Source organism: Homarus americanus, unplaced genomic scaffold (genome assembly GCF_018991925.1).
Source record: "Homarus americanus isolate GMGI-L3 unplaced genomic scaffold, GMGI_Hamer_2.0 scaffold37273, whole genome shotgun sequence".
Lineage (NCBI taxonomy): Eukaryota > Metazoa > Arthropoda > Malacostraca > Decapoda > Nephropidae > Homarus > Homarus americanus.
In genome coordinates, this window is record NW_024751799.1 from 21,019 (window position 1) to 35,169 (window position 14,151).

The 14,151-nt window shown below is 37.4% G+C and overlaps 1 long non-coding RNA gene across 1 annotated transcript; it reads right to left on the minus strand.

Moving 5' to 3' along the window:
* Nucleotides 1–294: 294 nt before the first annotated feature.
* On the minus strand, nucleotides 295–13,942 carry LOC121854840. Its single transcript, XR_006086646.1, has 2 exons — nucleotides 13,718–13,942; nucleotides 295–1,319 (listed from the first exon to the last, which is right to left on the minus strand). It is a non-coding gene; the product is annotated as an uncharacterized LOC121854840 (long non-coding RNA).
* Between the last annotated feature and the right edge of the window lie 209 nt (nucleotides 13,943–14,151).

A 14,151-nucleotide genomic window follows, 5' to 3' on the forward strand; every position in this document is an offset into this window, starting at 1 on the left:
AAAACATTTTGAACACTGAAATGGCTTCTCTCCTGTATGAACTCTTTTATGAATTATGAGAGAAGATTTTTGTGAGAACCTTTTACAACAATCTGAACACTGAAATGGCTTCTCTCCTGTATGACTTCTCATATGAATGACTAAATAATATTTTTGTGTAAAGCATTTCAGACAGTCAGAACACTGATAAGGTTTCTCTCCTGTATGAACTCTCTTATGATTTATGAGAGAAGATTTAACTGAAAACCTTTTAAAACATTCTGTACACTCAAAAGGCTTCTCTCCTGCTTGATCTTTCACATGTGTTACTTGATGTGATTTTACACACAAGTCTCTGGGAGGCTCTGACTGTTCGACTGAGTGACCTTCCATTATAAAACTGTGTATTGTGTGTTCAAAGGTTTTAGTGACACTTAACTGGTGTTCTTTCACATGTGTTACTTGATGTGATTTTACAGACAATTCTGTGGGAGACTCCGACTGTTCCTCTGAGTGACCTTCCATTATAAAACTGTGTGTATTGTGTGTTCAAAGGTTTTAGTGACACTTAACTGGCAAACTGTTTCCTCCTACAAGAACTATTAATGTCTTGTTACTGTTAATTATATTTGACAATGAAAACTGAAACATAAATCAATTAGTGAATGTGATTTACTGACACTGATGTAATGATGCTGAGATGGGAGGACAGTGAGGAGGTAAGTGTGATGGAAGATCCAGTTTGTGATGTGACTACACCATTATTAACAAGGTTCCTCTATACCTCTTTGAACTAAATGTGAAAAATGGTGTAAAGAATGAGTTACACATATAACTATACTTGTCATTAACAAACACTGTTTATGACTTACAACATACACTATAAAAACACTCAACAGGGAAGTGTACAAAAATTATATATTGTACACTATTGTTATATGTACAGTTCCTCTGATGTACAGTAAACAATAATACTCAGGCTGATATACTACTGTACTTGTGATGGCTGGTAAACACTAATACTCAGGTTGATATACTACTGTACTTGTGATGGCTGGTAAACAATAATACTCAGGCTGATATACTACTGTACTTGTGATGGCTGGTAAACTTTTACTACACGTGACAAAAGTCTTATGAGGGGGTGAATCTATACACAAGTTTTGAATTATTTCAAAACATATTTCCACAAGGAAGAATAATTTCTTGTCTACTTGTAATTCTTTGGTTCAGTTGGTAATACTTTGTCTATGTCCACTGTTGTTTACACCTGCACCCAACATAGTGTTCTCACAGTCTACTGCTTCTCTTCCCACTGCCATTTGTTCTTCAGTTCATGTCTGTGGGAAGGAAAGTCAAACATATTAGTGAAATAATACTTCAGACTTCCTTTATGTAACTAGAGACACATTCCCACATAAAAATGTCCCCCAAAACATATTGTACTGTGCTAAAATAACACTTGGTTAATATTATTCAACTACAGCTGCATCTCAATTTATGCTGTAGATGCATTCTTGTAAATGGCCGTGTAACACACACAACTCAACCTTAATTCTCCCATATGAAATAAAGGAAATAGTGGGATGTGGCCTCAACACTCATTCTTTGGTCTATACAGTATACTGTAGATACATATTTCCTTCACTATTTAATTTTTAACTATGTATTTGTTACTCACAATAATAAAGACATTAAAAAAGAAAGAACACGACTAAATTATCGTAAATTGAACGAGTGTTGGCATCAATCAAGAGCAGGCTGACAGGTAGATTCCACTGGTTTTGATCCTTGATCCACAGACTCAGCATCGTCTCCATGATGGCAGTCACTGAGGTTCCAGACTTAACAATTCCTTAATTTGGGGACATTGTCACATAATGTGTGGACGGTACTAAGGCCTGACCTACATCAGCTATGTGTTCTCTCTTGTTGCAGCTTATTACATCTAATTTAACACCAATAGTGATGGCCTTTTGCTGCTTCTTGGGCTGGGTATCACCCTTGGATGTTTGCCAGTCACAATGAAGGCCAAAAGTTATGAAACACGAGACGCCACGTGGACAATCACGAGAATCTTAATCAATCTCACTCCGATAACATCTACCGTCACGTGCTCATCCTGCTTCACGCTGAGAGTATCTTACCTCACCAGCAACGTTTGCTCACCTACGACCACCCGCACATACGACCTGCCTCAGTCGGTACAACCACCCGCACGCACGACCGCCGCAGTCGGTACCAAAAATGTTTCAAGTAACGCACGTAATTTCTAGACTGAAACGTTTCTGTCCCGTACGAGAGCGCCGCGAGGGCTGGGTCGCCTCGCGGCTACAGCACCCACGCCGTAGAGCGCTCAGTTGGTGTTTGGCCGTCATTGTTGATAGTGATCGCGCTGTGTACTGACATTATTTTTGTGTCTAATTCACTTTAGAATGACTGGCAAGTGTAGAAGTGAGAGTTCTCGTGGTGCTCAAAAGAAAAGGAGACAGTCAATTACTTTTGAGACGAAAATGAAGATAATAATGCAGTATGAAAATGAAAAAACAGTAGCAACCACTTCACGCAACCTAGGCTTCTCGCACTCGACCATATCTACTATTTTGAAGGACAAGGAAAGTATTCGTGAGGTAGTGAAAGGATCAGCACCTATAAAGGGAACAATAATAACGATTAAAAGACAAGGTCCTCTTCATGAGATGGAAAACTTACTTGATATGGATGGAAGATCAGATACAGAAGCGTGTTCCCTTAAGCCTTCTAACCCTACAGGCCAAGGCAAGAAGCCTGTTCGAAAGCCTGAAGGAGCAGGCAGGAGATGAGTGTGACCAAACCTTCACAGCAAGTCATGGGTGGTTCCAAAGGTTTAAGAACCGCTACAGTTTGCACAGTGTAAAGGTGAGTGGAGAGGCAGCAAGAGCTGATGTGGGTGCTGCCGAAGCTTTTAAGGAGGAGCTAGATCGTGTCATCGTGGAGGGAAATTATTTGCCTGAGCAAATATTTAATGTGGATGAAACTGGATTATTATGGAAGTGCATGCCAGAATGGACATACATCCACAAAGAAGCGAAAACAATGCCGGGATTCAAGGACCGAATCACACTTCTGTTGGGGGGGAATGTAGCTGGTTTCAAGATAAAGCCCTTCATGAAATATCATTCAGAGAACCCAAGGGCTTTTAATCATGTCAGGAAGCACACACTGCCAGTGTTTTATCGCAGTAATAAGAGAGCCTGGATGACCCTAGCACTGTTTGAGTACTGGTTCCTGACTTGTTTCACTCCACGACCCAAGGAGTATTGTCTGCAACAAGGGATTGCATTCAAGATTTTGTTAATTTTGGATAATGCTCCGGGACACCCACCACACCTGGACGACATGCACCCTGATGTTAAGGTAGTCTACATTCCACCTAACACTACCTCTGTCATCCAACCCATGGATCAAGGTGCTATTGCAGCTTTTAAAGCTAATTATTTACGTGCGACCTTCGCTCAGGCCGTTGCTGCTACTGAAGGTGAGAAAACGCTCAAGAGAGGTTTGGAAGGACTACAACATTTTGAAACGTGTAAAGAACATCAGTGCAGCATGGGATGAGGTTACAGGTCAGTGCGTGAATGGAATATGGAAGAAAGCCCTGAAAAGATATGTGAAGAGTTTCAGAGGGTTTAATGAAGATGAAGTAATTTCTGAGATTAGTAACAAGATAGTGGAGTTAGGTAAACAGTTTGAGTTAGAAATTGATAATGAAGATGTTGAGCAGTTGGTTGAAAGTGTAGCAGAAGAGCTCAGTAACGAGGATCTTATTGAACTGGAAGGGCAGAAAAATGCAAAGGAAGAAGAGAGTCTAAATGTAGAAGAAGAACCGGCACCCCCATAAATTTTTCAGTGAAGCAAATGGCAGAGGAATTTGCTACTATTAATAAGGGGATGCAATTGTTTGACAGAATGGATCAAAATGTTGAGCGTTTTGCAAAAGTTGACAGAATGATCCAAGATGCACTTGCTTGCTACAGGGAGATTTACAATGAAAAAAAAAGAGCAAACTGTGCAGTCTAAATTGGACATATATTTTAACAAGTCTCCCATTGCTGTCTCCTCACGCCCCACCAGTGCTGCCTCTTCACTCCCTCAAGATGATCCAATCCCTTCAACCATCAAGTTTCCCCTGTACATAAACCTGTCTGAAGAAAGTAACATTGATGACCCACCCAGCCCTGTCTCCTCCTCTGCTTCATCCAGTTAATGTTGTCTCCAAGTATAATTAGAAACTCATGGGGCCCCGTGTGCATTCAGCTGACTACATTAAGGTAAGTGCACAGTCACACTGTACCCATTCTTTAGTATTGATTACTTCTACAGTACTGTACTGTATTTCATTTTAGATGTTTTATGTTATTTTTTTTTTCATTTTTGACTTACGACCTGGATTTAGGTCCCTAACCCCATCGTAAGTCGGGGAGCAGCTGAATATATATATATATATATATATATATATATATATATATATATATATATATATATATATATATATATATATATATATATATATATTTATATATATATATATATATATATATATATATATATATATATATATATATATATATATATATATATATATATAGGTTTAGTCTGCCGCATTTTCTACTGAAATTTTTAATTTACCTACAGTACTAGCCAAACAGCCGCTGTGGCGGTGCAATGTTCTGTTCAGTGTTTATCAACTTTTTTTTCATATCTCTTATTTCATTTAAGTTGTCTTGTTGCAGATGAGTATGGTGCTATGTCTATATTGATTATCAGCCTTTTCTCATTTCATTTCTCAATGTTGTGTTACTGTACTGTAATGTAGGGGAGACCTGGGTAAGTTGGCGCACTTGAAATTATTCAAATAGTTACCGTTAAGCAGTTCACACCGCAGGATCACCACGTGTCATTCTGAGACGCCGCACGTCTTGATTAGAGTGGGGGAAAATTGATTTTGATGCTGGTAAGTAAATTTTATTCTCTTATAAGGTTTGCTGTAACATGTGTGAGGTTATAGACAAGTACTGTAGTATCCAATTTAGCCATAATTCAACTTAGCGCTTAAGGATTGTTTATCCATGAAACAGTTCACGTTAGGCTTCTTGATATATACCAAAATAATTTATTTATGATCACTGGTACGGCTGGGACAAGTTGGCTCAACAAAAATGGGGCAAGTTGGCGGCACAGTACTAGTTACATACTTTCCATTTTCATTTATTTGAATTAGGCTACATTATATTTCTGATTAACTACATTATATTTCTGATTAACTAATTTTGGCGTTATTTACTAATGCACAAGAAGCCTATTGATGATGTGTTTTCAGAAATTGCTCTAATAACTAACTTTTTCTTTTTCTTTTCAGGTGATCTGATCAATTTGCTATCAAGATGGCTACTGTATTAACGAGGGCAGCCACAGATCATGCATTGTTTGGCTCTGCAAGTGTTCTTCCAGTGGACAAACTTCCCTCGAATGGCGAGATGTTAAAGAACTGCTGGCGATATAAATGTGATGACGGAAAGTTTGCAGATGTCTCAATGATTATAAAGATGGCCGCCCAGGACTGTTCAGAAATATGGGAAAAAGCAATTGGAGATAGGCAGAATGTTCCTCTTCTTAGCCAAAAAACTATTGAGGAAAGGTTGAGAAAATTGTACAGTAGAGGAATTGAACTAAATAAGAACAAGAATGTAGGCAAAAAAGATGCATTTCAGGTAGAAATGAAAGAGCTGTTTGATATCTGTAGCTGTTATTGTCCCCTTGCCTCCTGTCAGGATGTGAGGTGCATAGTTAAGGAGTGTGACGGATATCACCTGGCATGTAATTGTGTTATAAAAGTTCCCAAACGTGAGGTGCAGTTTCTCCTTGACCAGCGAGGTGATAGGAAGATGAAGATTGCAGGGGTTGACATGAAAGTGACGAAGATGTGGGACAGAGTGACGGCAAGAGAGAGAAGCATGATGCGGACAGAGTTAGGAGACAGCTTGAGCAAAAACATAGATATCTGGTAGCTGGAGATATTCCTTATGTTGAGGATAATTCAGATGATTCAAGAGATATTCCTCTCGTCAATACTGATGCTGATTTTGTCCCTGATCCAAGGGCTCTGACAGACACCAGTTCACAGAACCGGACAAGACTCCCTACACTGGCTGCCGCTTGTGACCGATACTTGATTAGTGATTATGCTGGAGCTGCCATTGCTACTGCCACCTTAATTGACTATGGCATTATCACAAAGGATGACAAGAGTCAGGTTATTGGACCACATAAGCTGCGGGATGCGAGACAAAAATACCGATTTAAGAGGCAAGAAATTGAGATGGCTAGTTTAGATAATTTGACGTCACTCTATTTTGATGGTAAGAAGACCGCCACTCGTGTGATGATAAAGAATGAGAAGACCGAGAAATGGAGTTCGAGGATGATGGTGAAAGATCATTTATCATCATGGTTGGTACAGCAATGAATATCTCACATGTGACTCCCAAGACTGGACGAGAAAGCAGATTGCCAAAAACTATTCCACGAGTTTCTGGTGGAAAAATCTAACCCAACAGCCATTGTGTGTGTGTTGGTTTGTGATGGAACCAATGTAAATGTAGGATCAGAAAATGGGTGGTATCATCTTGAAGTATTTACTTGGTCACCCGCTCCATTATTTCATATGTTAGCTTCCGCGAAATAGGCTGCCTTTCAGCGCGGTTTTATCACTATGATGGTAAACCAAGTGGTCCTGAGCATTGGCGTGGTCCCATTGGAAAAGCAGATCAAAGGAGTCTTTGTGAGCTTCCAGTTGTAAGCCTTCCAGCCAGTCAGTTTCCCTGATTTCCCTGTGTTTTAATGATGGAAGTGGAGAAAGATCTGTCCTGGGATCAGAAATACCTGTATAGAGTTTGTAAAGGAGTTATCACAGGTGTTGTTGAAGATGACTTGGCTGCTGTGGGCCAGTCTCCCTGTGTGTCAGGTGGAACACCTTATGGAGTAGAATCCTCAGGCTGTATGCTTATGGGCCCGGCCCTTAGGTTGAAAATTGTCATTACAATAATAAAAGGATCAAGTGCTCCAATGTGGTTTTACATCCAAGATACATACCGTAACACGACAAGGCATATTCAGTCCTGCTATATATGAAACACCTGAATAGTGAGGGAGGCGATAGTGAAGAAGGCTGTCCAGAGAAATGCATACTTGCAGGTCAACTAGCTGGCAGGTATGTGTGCAGATGAGAGGACATGACTGTTAGAGAAAAAGCTGTCTCAATGATAGAAAAATTAGAGGAGAATCAGCAAAAGGAAGAATGCACTGGCAGATCTGAAGAGGGAGGAAGATTTACGATGCTGCTGTTGGCGAGAATTTGTTAAACTATACTGATGAGGGAGGGTAAAGATGGAGATGGGAATGAGGATGTGCCTCCTGTAGTCAACATGAAAGGTGGTGACTCGAAACTAAAGAGTGGCAAGCGAAAAACTATCATTCCATGATTAACTGGAGGAATGAACTCAAGACTGAACTTACTCCTTACATTGCTTCTCTATCAAATCTACAGTTTAATGAGCGTTAGCAAGACACCATTAGCAATTGGTTGCCCAGTGGCCAAACAGCACTTAGGCGATTGGAGAGAGGCATAAAAGTGATGACTGAAGCTTGCACTGGAGGTGACAGGATCACGAATCGAGATGGATATATTAGGCAAAGATTATTGTCTAGGAAAATGATGCAAGGTTCCGCTAAAAAATTTCAATATGAACTTGTAATGATTTTCTGTCACGGTGTACCTGTAAAATAACATGTGAATTAAATGGAGTGTCACCCATGTAAAATTTATCATTATCTGAAAACATTAAATGACACCTAATTTTTGGTATACACTAAAAGTTGACAAAAAAGATGGATTGTGATGCGGCAGAGGTAAAGTATGCATGAAATGGCATAGAGAATTTTGCACAGGTGTTTTATTTACAGCCATACAAGCGATGCCTGAAAGTGCAGCCTGCAACTCAAATAAAAGTGTTTTCCTGCCCCTATATACATATATATATAATCAACACCTCAACCCGCCAGGATTCAGACCCACGATATGAGCCGCAGAGTTGTGACTGGGAGCGTAGCAGCTGGACCACCAGGATACTAAAGCAGTCCCTAGACTCTTGTTATATTTCACACAAAACCTGTTCAAGCGAGAGCTTATCCCAGGGTAGTCCCCATTAGCTGTGGTTCCACGGCCAATTCTATTGGAATTAATTCTATATGTTCTGTTTGTTCACTTTTGCAGCGGTTTCACTTTCAGTACCTGTTCTTCAATTGACGTAAATTGGGGTACTACTGTATATTTTTATATATATATATAATATATATATATATATATATATATATATATATATATATATATATATATATATATATATATATATTATATATATATATATATATATATATATATATATAAACACACGATCGGCCCTTCATATGCAGGTGTTAGGTAACAGAGATACCCGTGAATGTTAAAATCTGTGTACTTTTGCTGCCTAAAAACCCTGGCCCCATGTCTATTTACTGTATATACTGTGTGTAGTTCGAGTTTTTAAGACCAAATTATTTGGCAAATTGGGGAATTGAGCCTCTAAGCGGGTAATAGTTTAGTTAGGTTTAAAAATAATTACCAGTAACTACCAGCAAACAATGGAAACTTGACATAGCACCACCAGCTGTGAGTGTGGAATTTGCAGTCGCAGGGCAGATCTCTTAGTCATCATAGCAAGCCAAAGCAGCCAATCCATGGTATGGTAGCACAGGGCGATGTAAAACAAAGTATTCATTCATTAAAGTTTATTTATAGATACTGTACAATTTTTTGTTCATTACAGTTGAAACATCAATCTTTGTTAATTAAATTTGAAACAAAAACTACGATACGTATTTTCATTAAAATATTACATCACAAGTATATTTTACCTTAACTGTGACTGAATGAATATATTCCAGAAATAGATATGGAAATGTAATATTTTGGCTGAAATGACATACATATTACAGTGGAAAGTGAGATAAAATCGCGTGAAAACAATGACTTAACTTTTTTACGTTATTCAAAAGATTACTACGTAATAAACTTTGAATGGTTTTCAGTTAAAAACTGTTGTACTGTCTGTATTACAATAATATTCTATCCTATCATTAGCCTTATAATCCACAACTGAAAACCATTGAAGCGATTAGGTATCTTTTGAGCGAAGAAAGCAAAGTCATTGCTTTCGTTAAAATTTATCACTTTCACTGTAATCGTCGTCATTTCAGCAAAAAATATTTCCATATTCTCAAGTAATAAATAGTAGTTTTGTTGAAGCGTAATGTACAGTATTTAATATTAAATGCAAAGAGCTATAAAAACAATTAATACTGTACACCCGTAATGTACTGGCTGGCATCTCCACTTCGTCCCTGCTCCGCCAGTCACCACTCCTCCCGCTCTATCCCTCCGCCTCCTCCACATCGTCCTACTGTTGTATTACAATAATATTCTATCCAAAGTCACTTGGATAAATACTACGATACCATATTTCTGAATATTTTCATAAAAATCCATCAAAATCATTTTCCTTGTCATCGTCTTCAGCACCAAACAGCTCCTCCCAGTCTTCTCCTTGAACAGGGCTAGAGAGTGCGTGTTTTTTCGAATCGTTTCAGTTAAAAAAATATATATTCTCGAAATAAAGAGTAGTTTTGCTGAACGTGATGTATTTCAATGTAAAATAGGATAAAATACATGACAAAAACAAAAGACTTTACCTAACCTTCGATGTTCAAGAGATGTTACTCGTTTTTAATAGTTTTCAGTTAGAATACTGTTATATTACAATGATACAGGTTGTACCTCTCTAGTCCGGCATTCTGTGGTCCAGAATGATTTTAGTTTGTCCAATAGGTAGATAGGCAGCTATTTATTTTATTTTATTTTTTATTTTTTTATAACTTATCTGAATTATTATTATTACAGTACAGGAGTATTAAATTTTCGCCCCTCAGACCCCAATGTGGGTCAGTGACCTATGCCGGGTGGGCTAATCCCGTAAAAACAACAACAAAGCCGCTGGGGAATTGGTTTGTTTACATCTGGCAGTTCGGCTGTTCTCTTCTCTCTGCTTGTCTGAGTACAACATTTAACCCTTCAATATATGAGCAGTAAATAAGTGTTGCTTTCATATTCTTATGTAGAGTAATGGCGATATGCTTTCACATGGCCTTGCACATACATCGCCAGTCTCACTTTTCTTTACCATAATGGTTAGCTACTTATATTGTTCCATTTATTAACATTAAATAACATTACTTCAAACAACCATATTAATTTTTTACATTAATTTTACTACAGCTACAATCAGGGTCTTATTTTCTTCAGTTTTATATGTAGAACCAATCAGTCACGGTTTGTAGCGATACTTGAAAACAATGCGTGCCGTCTAGTTTACGTGTGTTTTAATATTCCACATATTATTAATGAATTGTATTGTTCATTTTGCACAAACATTAATTCAATAAAAAATCAGAAACATTAATTAAAATATATATGAGCGGTAATTAAGTGTTGCTTTCATATTCTTATGTAGAGTAATGTGATATGTTTTACGTGTGCTCACTTACATACCCGTGATCTCTCTTTTTTCTTTACCATTAATGGTTAGCTACTTCTATTGTTCTATTTATTTTAATTTTAATTATAAATTTTATTTACTATGAATTACTATTATTATTAAATTTTCGCCCCCAAGGCCGATGTGGGTCAGTGACCTGTGCCCAGGTGGGCTAATCCCTTTAAAAACATTCAATAACATTACTAAAAACAACATATTAATTTTACTACAGCTACAACCAAGGTCTTATTTTCTTCAGTTTTATATGTAGAACCAGTCAGTCACTGGTTTTGTAATCCATGAAAACAATGCGTCCTCGTCTCCTCAGTGTTAAATATTCTCACATTATTATTAATTGTATTGCTCTTTTGCATAAACATTAATTCAATCAAAAAGACATTCAGTAATAAACAATAATGAATCCTTTGTACGCAGAGAAATGGCGCTGTTTACGGTGCCGTGTGACGTTGGTGACGTTCAAACCGGTGAAATTCGAGTTTCAGCTGCCAAATTTTTAATTTTTGTGTGTGTTCAATAAAACGTTGAATTGAAAACTAGCGAAATTTGAGAAGCTACTGTACAACATTTAACCCTTCAATATGTCTTCAAAGAGACCATGAAGTCATTATCTATCCAGGAGAAGGAGAATTTCCATGGTCGGAAAAGTCCATGGTCTGCACGGTCAGGTCGAGGTTGCCGGACTAGAGAGGTACAACCTGTATTCTATTCATACTGTGCTTGATATACTACATTCACGGAAATGTAATATTTTGCTGAAATGACGTCACGTATTACAGTGGAAAGTGGGATAAAATCGTGACGAAAGCAATGACTTTCGCTCTTTAGGTTCAAAAGATGTTACTGTAATTGCTTTTTGAATGGTTTCAGTTAAAAACTGTTGCATCACAAGTGAATTAGGATAGAATATTATTGTAATAGGACAGTTTTTAACTGAAAACCATTCGAAAAGCAATTACAGTAACATCTTTTGAACGAAAGAAAGTCATTGCTTTAAGTCACTTTCCACTGTAATACATCAGTCATTTCAGCAGAAAGATTACATTTTCATATTCACAGAAATAAATAGTAGCTCTGCTGAAAGCGTAATGTATTTCAATGTAAATTAGGATAAACTACATGAAAACAAAAGACTTTACCTAACCTTCCGATGTTCAAGATATGTTACTCGTTTTTTAATAGCTTTCGGTTAAAACACTGTTATATTAGTGAAATTCTATTCATACTGTGCTTGATATAATACATTCACGGAAATGTAATAATTTTACCTACAATGCTGATGTCAACACAAGCGTGGTTACAGCGAGACTGACTGAGTGAGGGAGAGCTATGTGTGTGTGTGTGAGAGGTTCTGGAGGGCGGTGTCCGTGTTGGATTGTTATGTAGCGAAGTTGAATGTACTTCAATTACTTCAATGCACAGAATATTCCTCCGGCAGGGCAATCCGCGTATTTGCAAATCGTGTATGCTAAACTTCGCGTATGTTAAGGGCCGACTGTGTAGTTCTCAAAATTTTTATAAGTTAGGTCAGGTTTTCAAAGGTTTGTTTGGTGTTCTTTTTAGTATTTAGCCTCTGTATTGTAGCAAAGTCTCCTCTCTGAACTTATGATAGAGGTAAGCTCCAACAATTGGCTAATATACAACTGGTGACCATCTGCAATTCAGAAATATGGTGGCTGTTTTTAAAGTTTTATATGCTGATTACTTTGTTCTCTTCATTTTATCCTGCAAATGCTTAATTTTCTAGATACAGGTAAGTTAAAATATAGGTTAGATGGTATTATTTGACTTATTGCCACTACAACATCTTGCGAATTTTATCCTGTAGTTGCAATCAGTAGTTTTGACAATTCTTATGACACTTTTCTTCAATGGCATGCAGAAATTACGTTTAAGTGAGATATTTTACATTTTTTTATGTATGTTCGTATGTGGCGGTACACCCAGAACATCGAACGGCTATGGAGCTCCCCAATTAGGTTAGGTTATGTTAGGGTTTTGTTTTTCCGTTGGTTTCAATGTGTTTAGAACACTTTTTACCTTGATTTTTATAGAAAATCTTTAGATTCTGAGATGGGAGGGGGAGGCTTATCTCAGAAACTATTGATTTGAGCCAGAAATGAAGGTCAAATTCGTCCATAACACATCATAAACCATCAGAAAAACATAGTTTCAACTTCGATTTCGTATAGTGGCAACAAGTGATAACTTACTGGTTAGGTTAGCACATGATTTCAGCCATTTTTATTTATTTTTTCCCAACATAATACAGCATCCCTTAATACAATCAGTGAAAACTGGTTATTTTTAAACCCAATTTCAATTATAAGCAGATGTTTATTATCCAAATTACCCAATAATCAATCCAGAAAGTTTCTTATACAGTATTGATGTCGGGTCTTCTGTAAATTACTCCTGATGTCTCAACTATGGAAAAAGTTCACCAAAAGTGTCATGGATGAAAATCGTCTCGTTTTTGTCTGAACGTATTATTAAAACAGTAAAGGTGTAGTTTCAGGCTAACACCAGAAGGAGATTGTTGATTTTCTTTATTTTTTCTCTACATATTGTTTTGGTGATATTAAATATATCAAAAGAAACGACAATTTTCTAGTATAATTTTAAGTATATTTTTTTTACTTATTTATTTACTCTATCCCACTTCACAATTCTCCTCCCGGCGCCACTTTTGTTGTTCACCTCACTGTTCAAGAGACGTTTAATGGTGAACACTTCCACTAATAAGTAGAACCTATTAAAACCTGACCTAACATACCTAACCTATGGGTATGTTAGGTCAGGTTCTATCGTCGTTTCCATTTCTCTTTGTTAGCATACTATTAGTGTAGAAAATTTGTTAACTATTTCTACAAACTCCTTCTGGTGTTAGCCCTTAACTACACCTTTAAAACAAACAAAAACCCAATATCAAATGTCCTCTACTCTAAACTGACCTTTATTCATTATTTCAGGAGGTAAGAAAGTGTTATGTTGTGGTGAAATGTTGTATAATACAGTATCTAGTTAAGGTCTAAAGTATTACGGTTAATTACCTGTGTTGTTAAAGGAGGTCAGCGGCTCCAGTGGTTGTCAAGTGTGGCCATGAAACAGGTCACACTCTTGACAGGTTGGTCCAAGAGCTCACTCTCACTAAGAACAAAGTCAACACTCGTTGTTGTTGTGACGTATGTGATGGTTCTTGTGCCTTATTTTCTTCTTTAGTCTTTATTATATTTGTAGTTTCTTTGTATTTCTCTTTATTTATTATTGTGAGTTTTATTTACCTTTCAATGATAATAGGTTGTTGGTGGAGAGCTGTACCACACTGCTTACCTTTCTGAAGTCACAGGGCAGTGTTACCACATCAGTGAGAGACACCAACTTGCGTGATTTGTCCACGAAAAGTAGCCCGGTTTTAAAACATTATTATTGGTGCTACTATAGCGTGCGGTCCAGTGCCGGATTTAGACCTGTGGAGGTCCATGGG